General features: G+C 39.8%; 1 protein-coding gene across 1 annotated transcript in view; it reads right to left on the bottom strand.

Annotated features, from left to right (window-relative positions):
• MET (MET proto-oncogene, receptor tyrosine kinase) overlaps positions 1-8,731 on the bottom strand; it is a 126,757-nt gene extending 118,026 nt beyond the window's left edge. Inside the window, exon 1 of the mRNA XM_040472173.1 lies at positions 8,556-8,731. The gene's annotated coding sequence lies outside the window, so the exon portion shown is untranslated. The remainder of the gene's footprint in view (positions 1-8,555) is intronic.
• Between the last annotated feature and the right edge of the window lie 474 nt (positions 8,732-9,205).

Below are 9,205 nucleotides of genomic sequence, written 5' to 3' on the forward strand. Positions count from 1 at the left end.
AACAAAACAAAACAAAACAAAACAAAACAAAACAAAACAAAACAAAAACAATAAACTTCCAGCTCTTCTCCTTCATTATTTCTTTTCTCTATCTGTTGCATGAGAGTTATCACAAAAACCTTCTTAACTTGAACTACAGTTTTCCAAGTATACAAATATAAAGGCTCATCAAATTATGAGAACTTGTAGAGTTTTAAAGAGCATCTAAAAATGAACGTGCACATATTGATATACGATTATTACTAATGGTTTGATCAACCATTGAAATAGAAATTAAGCATGTCTCTTTCTATATATATGACCATATAAGCCATATAAAAAAATTACTCCTTATATAGTACTATCCATAATTAAGTTTCAAAACAAGTTTAATGATGGAATGAATATGCATTCAGTAAACCTTCAGGTTCACCTAAAAGAACCTCTATGTAAAGACCATAATAGCACAATTTTCCTTTTTCTCTCCACCAAGATACAAGAAATCACCAAATTCTGTCACCCCAATGTTTTCTGAGGACAAAATGTGAGGAGTAGTTAGAAATTCACAACATGGTATCAAGAAAGATCTCAGTGCCCATGTTTCAGTACTCTGCCTTCTTCTAAATACTACTTTCTTTCTTTTAGAGAGAAGGACTTGCTGTCTCCACAGCCATCAGTACTCTAATCATGTGCATTTCAACTTCACGTAAAGCTACATATTTGTGCTGAGTCCATATGGGAAGTCTAGTTACTAGAAAATATACACTCAAAAACAGGAAGTCTAAGTACAGTAAGAGGTGTTTTTCTCCACACAATAGAGTTTAAATATGTGTCATCTATATAATCTGGAGCAAAACCTAACACCCTCATTATTGTTGAAAAACTCTTCCCTTCTACATTATGGCAACTTAGGATTATAGCATTACATTTTCTAAACCTGTTTGAACTTGCTTATAGATACAAATGACCTGCCCTTTTCTATGCATAGTTTTTCAGTCAGTAAGCATGTCAAGGTGGGAGGAAGAATGGCAGGAACAGTAAAAGGGGGAAAAAAATCAATTTTCAGAAAGCATATGGTAACAACTGAATATTTAATCTAATTAGCCTAGAAATGCCTTCCTATTTTCAGCACTCTTTGCAAGGCAGTTGCTTCATGGTACAGAATGAATTTCAATAAATGTCATATATTTAGTTTGATGGCTTATTTTAAAAATTTGTCGAACCAGGTCACTGACTCAGAATAGATTTATTCTGAGACATGACAGATGGATACTGATACTGAATAGAAAGATTGACATTAGCTGGAAGGTTCTACGCAGAAGAAAACGTCATTCAGTTAACATTCAACAAAAGTGTTACTGAGTACCTACTGTGTGTTAGGATAAAATAATAAATATTTGGACCTTACTTTTTTTTTTTTACAATAGAAAGAGGAGTGCTGGCAAAATATTTTCCTTGGGGTTAGTAAGGATTACAACTGAATACTACTGGGTCTTTAAAAGTACTTACATTTTTCACATTGCATCAGAAAACTGTATTAGCACTCGTTCAAATATTCATTCTGTTACGGTTATGAGATTTTAGACCTAATTCAGATATTTGAAGATGCTGTTTACTGACCCTTAGCAAAAACCAACTTCCTATTCTTCTGGAACAAAAAAGGCCTTACATGGCTTCAAAGATTTCTTAGACATCAAAGAGCTTAGAGAGACATACAGTTTATGGGTAATGATTTAGGATTTAGTGAATCAAAAACACATGGATTAAATTTCCTTTAAAAGACTCCTAGGTTTAAATTTTAAGAGCTAAAATGTTGGTCTAAACACACAGTGGTCTCAAGAAAAGGCAAAACTTATTTTTAAAGATAGTTTGAATTGTCTTGTGGACCCCAAACTTGGCTGGATTTTCCTTTCTCACATGATTAGACTTCAAAGGAGACAACCTGCCTTCTGTTAAACAAATTTACTCTACCTCTCTCTCTGCCTTGTGAAAACTACATTACAGTTGACCCTCCAATAACATGAGTTGGGAATGCACGGGTCCACTTATACAACACAGTACTGTAAATGTATTTCCTCTTCCTTACCATTTTCTTAATAACATTTCTTCACTTTATTTTAAGAATACAGTATATAGTACATGTAACATAATGTGTTAACCAACTGTTATTGGTAAGGCTTCCAGTCAACAGTAGGCTATTAGTAGTTAAGTTCTGGGGGAGTCAAAAGATACACAGATTTTTGACTGTGCAGGGGGTCAGTGCTCCTAACCCCTGTGTTGTTCAAGGGTCAACTATATTTCAAAGGTCTCCAGCTCTGAATGCTTTTCGGTATTTTCAATAAAATGTTAAAAAATCACAAACAACCCATGGTCTTATGAAACAATTGCAGTACTTTCCAGTTCCTCCAAGTCAATTCTGTTTTCTTATGTGCAACTTCAAAATTGGACTGGGATTTTAGATCCAACTATCAGGGAATATAGGATCACTTCAAAACAGGAAAAAGCCACTGATATTAATATGTGCACTGTTTCACGATATATTATATTTGCATTTAAAATAGTAGGAAGAAATACAGTACATAATCTTCCGTTCTAACACAATGGCCTTCCTGAAGGCCACTAGCCTGGGCATTTCACTGAGATTTTAGGATTAAAGGAAACAAGTTAGTGGACAACCTGTGAGCTTTCATTCCTTTGGAAAAATAGATTGCAATAGTGATCTGATGGCTTTTAAAGGGCACTCGAAACTAATGCAGTACACGTTTTGAATTTCAATGGTAGAGAAATAACAACTAGTGAAGTTCAGGCAGATATAAAAAAACCAAAACAAAGCAAAAGCACCAGTATTCCAAAGAGGGAGTTTATCCTGAATGAGAACTTGGAAATGAAATCTATACATACAGTTACGATGAACTGAGGTTTCAGAAAAAGATTGTTTCACTTTAAGAATGAAAAAAGTAGAGTGCCCTTTAGTTTACAAATATACATAGCTTGATAGAAAGCATACTGGTTAATGAGTTTACAAAAATAAGTATGTGCCAATAGGTGATAAATTATATCTTTTTTTATTTAAAAAAATTTTTAATGTTTATTTTTGAAAGAGAGAGAGACAGAGTGTGAGCAGGGGAATGGCAGAGAGACAGAGAGACACAGATTCCGAAACAGGCTCCAGGCTCTGAGCTGTCAGCACAGAGCGTGACGCAGGGCCTGAACTCACAAATTGCAAGATCATGACCTGAGCCGAAGTCGGATGCTCAACTGACTGAGCCACCCAGGTGCCCTTATCCTTTTTTTTTTTTTTTTTTTTTTTTTTAATTGCTAAACTAATTTTCCAGAGGGAGGACAAATCTGAGAACTCTAGAAGATAAAATACTTGGCACAAGTGGCTCTGGGACTCTTCGGCCATGCATGCTGCTGAATATAACACCTGAAGGTGATACAGTGGACCACTTGGCAGGTGTAGTCATGGCTAAGGATTGTAAACAGAACCACCAGAGGCCAAATCTGGCACACAGACTTTTTGTCTCTGTATCCTGCGCAGTGTTTTAAAGATGCTGAGTCAACACTTTAAAGTTGCAAGGTTTCTAGTTTCTCTTGAAAATTTGAAAGACACCACCACATGGGCCCATGACACATACTGGGATCCACAGCAACTCTGATGATGCCAAATGCTGGCTGCCTCCTTTTAGGTGCGGCTTTTTCTAAGCACGTTGTCATCCCTAGTGAAATGGTTAGTTTCATTCATTTAGGTTACCTGCTTGCAGATCTTTTTTTAATTTTTTAATTTTTTTATTTTAATAATCTCTACGTCCCACATGGGGTTTAAACTCACAACCCCGAGATTGAGTTGCATGCTCCACTGACTAAGCCAGACAGGTCCCCTCCCTTTTTTTTTTTCCTGTTTGCAAATCTTGATACAGGATATAGACAGGGCTTAAAGGGGCAGGAAGAAAAGAGGAAGAAAATCCAACACAGTGGTTTAACATTGGAAAGGGAAAAGAAAGGAGAGAGACAAGAAAAAAGTGTTCAGCAAACAGAGGCTGCATACCATGAGCAACTGTCTCCTTTGCTGTCTCCAAATATTTACTATGGAAGGGATCTGAGACAAAGGCTGTGGGTATTACTCTCAACAAATCCTTTTGGGCCAGGCTTACAGTGTAGAAAATAAGAAGGAAAATTGTCTGAATGGAGCAAGAACCTTGATCAAGGATGGCATGTGGACATGGGACCAACTGAATGCAGGAAAATACCATGGGTTTGCTTCTTCCATACACCATAAACCAAGGGATGTGGGCCACTCCTTCACCGTCCCCTTTGAGACTGCAATGAACTATGGCAGGCACTGTCCAAGTACTTCCCATAAAAAATGAGGGACTCCAAGTATAGCTGTGCGGGCTATGCACTGCACAATTCCAGAGACAACAAAATGAAAATAGCGTTCGCAAGAAGTGCAAAGCAGAAGCCATGCTCCAGATTTTCACATGGCTCATTCTCTTATCTCCTTCAGGTTCTAGTTCAAAGGTCATCTTCAAAGTGAAGACTTCTCTAACTCTACTACTGAATTTTTCAATTACCACTCCATCCCCTTATGCTTGACAGTCCCCACTCCACTTCCTTGCAGCTCTTATCACCACATCACAAATACATTTTTATTTATGTATTTTACTTATTGTTTGCCTTCCTCAATATAGAACAGAGTATTATACTGTTAGAGATCTTAGTCTGTTTTATTCTCTACTGCTATGCCAGAGTTTTGAATTATGGCTGGTAGGTGCTCAGTAAATTATCCTGAATGTCTAAGTCCTCAATCACATTCTTAGAGTATAGGAACCTGGCTTTCTATACCAAACGTGGGGTATGAACTCACAACCCTCAAATCAAGAGTCACATGGTCTATCGACTAAGCCAGTGAGGTGCCCCTACAGGCCCTTAATATGAATTCTATGGTTCCCTATAGCTACATAATTTATTACAGAAATTAAAAACTACATAAGTAACCTGCATAAATATACTTGTGCAAATTTACACAATCATAGAAGAAATATGTATACCTGGATATGCAATTAGTTAGCTGGGGTTTTTTTCCCCACTGTTCTCACACCTCCTGCTACAAATGCCACACGTGTGATTTTTCTCTCAATTACATTTTACAGCTTATAAAAACACTTTCTTCATTTTGTCCTCCGAAAAGCAAAGGATCTGTAGTAAGATTTTACTGGCTGTTTTTATTGAAACAAATCCCAAGGGGAATATACTAAACTGTTAAACACAGCTGAAGAGATATCTGAGAATGGGCTTTCTGATAGTAGGACAGATTACAAAATTACTCACAGCTCTTTATCTGATAACAGGAGCAGAACGCCCCACACAAATGAATAAAGGCTTTTTCTGGTATCTTTACTACAAAAAGAGAAAGAGCAAAAAAGAGCATTTGAGAAATAGAAGGTGAGAAAAACTCCAGAAATTAGAAATGTTACATTCATCACTTATCACTAACCTAAGAATCCTAAACTATGCTTCAGTGGAAAATGCTTCAAATAGTTAACCTTAATGATGGCTGGGCAGAAGCTATGTGGTGCAGTCAGGATAGCATGGAGGCTAGGCTCAAACACAGTGTCCTTGCCTATAGCAAGGAGAGGTTAGTATGTTGGTATCAGCCTCGTCTATTTTGTAAGGTTGTTGTAGTCTCAAAAAGAGAACATGCTCAGAAATAGCTTGAAAATTCTAAGAAGTCTTTAAATTCCAATCTTTTTTTTTTTTTAAATAAGTCTATAATTTAGTAGTAAATGGGATGATTTCTAATGTCATTTTCATGTTATGTCCCCTTAATAATTATGGATCTTGGTTCCATTTTATATGTTATTTATCTGAATATCTAGATTATAAACTCTTCAAGGGCAGAGATTTCATTTCTCCCTTTGAAAAAAATGTTTCTTTAGTATCAAACACATACGACGTTCAACATATAGTTCTTAGCTATTTTTGGTGAGGCAAATGTAAGCCTGGCAGCAATTCAGTGCCTGTTAAGAAAAGAGAATCAAAGTGATCCTAAATTGACATTAGTCAGTATATTTATCATCCATTACTAAGAGGTTACTATTTATTTTGCATAGAGCAAAGCCCTTGAGGAAACTGCCCTGAGGGCTCTATGTCAAAGATACCAGTTTCAACATACACCAGGGAGGTAAAAGGAGGTTAATTTCCTGGTACGTGAGATTCTTCAAATTTTCTTCCCTTAAGGCAGCACAGTTAGGAAATCTGGTATCCCATTAACAAGCACAGCAGCCTGAGGAAGTATTAGAGATGATGGAGAAAAGACAGCATTGCTGGCTCTGGTGCGCCTAATGACAGCAAAGAAGAAACCATGAAATCAGAGTGGAAAAATGGGGGTACAGAGGGTTTGGAAGCAACTCTGACCAAACCCAGAAGGGGTGAGGAGAAAGGGACAGAAAGATGGGAGGTGCTCTCAGAGTGTACAGAGTTGTGTATTCCTCATGGGTGTGTGGCCATAGGCACTGGTGCAGCCACCTAGAGAAAGGTGTTGTGTCCGAAAGGAATAATTCTTTTGAGTTATTCACTTTCTTTTGAGATGATTACATTTGAGAACAAGTTTATTTGAGGCTACTATATAGATTTGTAAAAGGAAAATTAGACCAATGCTATTTTGAATTATTATTTTTTTAACCAACGGCTAAGAAAATTGACTTTTCAAATGTATTTCTTAGTCTAACCCACATTAAAACAAATTTTAAAAATTTCAAGATTATAGTGGGACATATACTTAAATGGGAATTTATAAAATAAGTATATGTCTCCTGCTTAGAAAAGGGTCAATTTCCTTTTATTGTAGTTTTAAAAGTCATGAAAATATTACCAGCTTTCATACTGACTGGCTACGGTTAATCTTGTATATCTTTAGCATTCAAATAAACCTCACCCATTAATTCTGAAGGCATGGAGTGTATATATAATGTAAACCCCTCCTGTGATGTATTAAGAACAAAGCAATCTTTGAAAAAGTAATACTCAGCAGATCATCTTTTATATGCCATACAGTCCATCATGTTAAAATCAAAACATATTTAGGTTAATAATTATAGACTTATGCACCATTAAGTTTGAGATTTGAACAGATTTTCCAAAACACCAGTGTATTTTATAGGCACTCAAGACACATTTTTGTGTCTACACTACAAAAATGTCTTAGGAGTAATATAAATGTTACTGGTATTATTCAGCAGTTTAAAAAGAATGAACTTTGAATACGCCACAGTCTTGCAGTGTATGAGTGGAACCACAGCACCTTACTTCTGTTCTATTACAGAAGTTTACATGTGAAAACAAATCCCAATAAGCTTAGAGCTCGAAAGGAAAGCTACGTACATGTAAGTAATCCAAGCACCACTTAACAGTTTACATAAAAACACAATTTATGTCCCAGTAGCACAGAGAAACATGATGTACAGCATTTTCAGACCATCTTCATGCAGAAAAAATGCATTAGTCAGCTATAATAGTTCAGCTATAAAGGAAAATAATGTTTTTCTGGATCCATTTGCATGGCAATGTCCATGTGTCTGGCTGATGAAAACGGCAGAATAAACCACCCAACTCTACAAAATGTGAACAGTCTTCTTAAATTTCAGTAGAGGGTCCATATAGTCTATATTCTCTGCAATGTGAGTTTTTACAATCCTCTCACGTTCATCGCCCATCTTAACCTGACAATTATAGTATCCTGATTATGTTGCTTAAGAGGGCTGACAATATTTCATTCAGCCCTAGAGCTCCTTTGAACATAAAACTGTGATAAGGTAAAATACACTGGGCAACTATTCATGCGTGAGCCACTGGAACTCTCTCCAACTGCCAAATTAGTAAATGGCCCTTTTAAAACACAGAAGGTATGAAATGGGAAACCAATCCATAGTCGGTGAAAATACTTTCATTGGAACTTAAATTATTGGATCAGTACCAGTACTAGCTAGACTGTCCGACCTCCGGTTATAATCTATTTCCCCGAATAAGATAGATGTCTTCCATATAGCCCCGGCAAAGAAATAAGTAAGGTACGATTGAAAATGATGGATCACAAGCCCTATGTGTTTGCCAGAAATGAAGAATTCAGATTTTCACAAACACACCTGCCCCTTGAAAGGATCCTCAAGCGTTATAGATAAAGCAGGGCTGGGAACAAGAAAAGCACTTGGCTTGAATCTCGCCTGCCGCATCACTCTGGGACATGGTGACCAAATCTCTTTTCTAAGGGCTGAGTCAGATCACCGCCTTGAAACTTGCCCGGCCATAACAGTCATACATCACCCCTTACTCCAGCGCCCCTCTCTCCCCTGAGTCATACAGGTGGCCGTCAGAAACAACCCCTTAAAACGAAAAGCTCCACTCTACTTTACACCTCTACCCCGCCACGTCCCTTCAGTTTCTGAAACCCCTAAACTCTTGCTCACCTCCCTGGTCTTGCCCCGTGGAACAGCACTCAGGTTTCTTAAGGGGAACAAAGAGCAGAACGCTGGGGCCGAGGGGTGGGGTGCGGGGTCTGGAGTGGGCTGTAGCTTTACCTCGAGGCGTCCAAGAACCGTGGAGAAGTCAGTCGCACAGAGACCACCCGCGTGCTCCGCGCCTCCCGGCTGCAGGTCAGCTGTCGCCCCGCATCTGGCTGGCGCCCTCCGCTGGGTTCCGCATCTGGTCACAAAGCGCTCGGGGCGCTGCAGGCAGCGAGAGCGTCCGGGTCACCTGCGGCGCGGCCGAGCCGAACGCCCGGTCTGCCACCCAGCCGAGCTCCCTCCGCCCCTTCTCACCCGCGCGCAACCGAGCCGGTGACTCAGCCGGGCAGTGGCGCGCGCGGCCCGCGGCGGCCCCGGGCGCGTCCCGGCGGGAAGCACGGGCAGGCGACCCGACCCAAGCGCTCGCCCGCCTGCCCGCCCCAACACGTGTCCGTCTACCTCGAGCGGGGTCGTCCGCCCGGTCCGCCGGTCCTAGGACCGCTGAGGTGGGGACTGGCACCACCCAGAGGGGGAAATCGGCCCCCGCCCTTCCTGCCGCCCGCGCGCCGCGCCTGGCCCCGCGGGGGTCGCGTTTCCTCCCACCCCTCCCCCGCCGCCGCCAAGGTGAAACTTTCTAGGTGGAGGAGAAGTTTTTTCGCCCTGGCCGCGAGATCTCAACTCCGCCAGCTCGGGCAGTTTGAAGTTAGCACAGCGGGAGATAAGCG

The sequence above is a fragment of the Herpailurus yagouaroundi genome, unplaced genomic scaffold (genome assembly GCF_014898765.1).
Source record: "Herpailurus yagouaroundi ecotype Mexico unplaced genomic scaffold, PumYag 100, whole genome shotgun sequence".
Taxonomy (NCBI): Eukaryota; Metazoa; Chordata; class Mammalia; order Carnivora; family Felidae; genus Herpailurus; species Herpailurus yagouaroundi.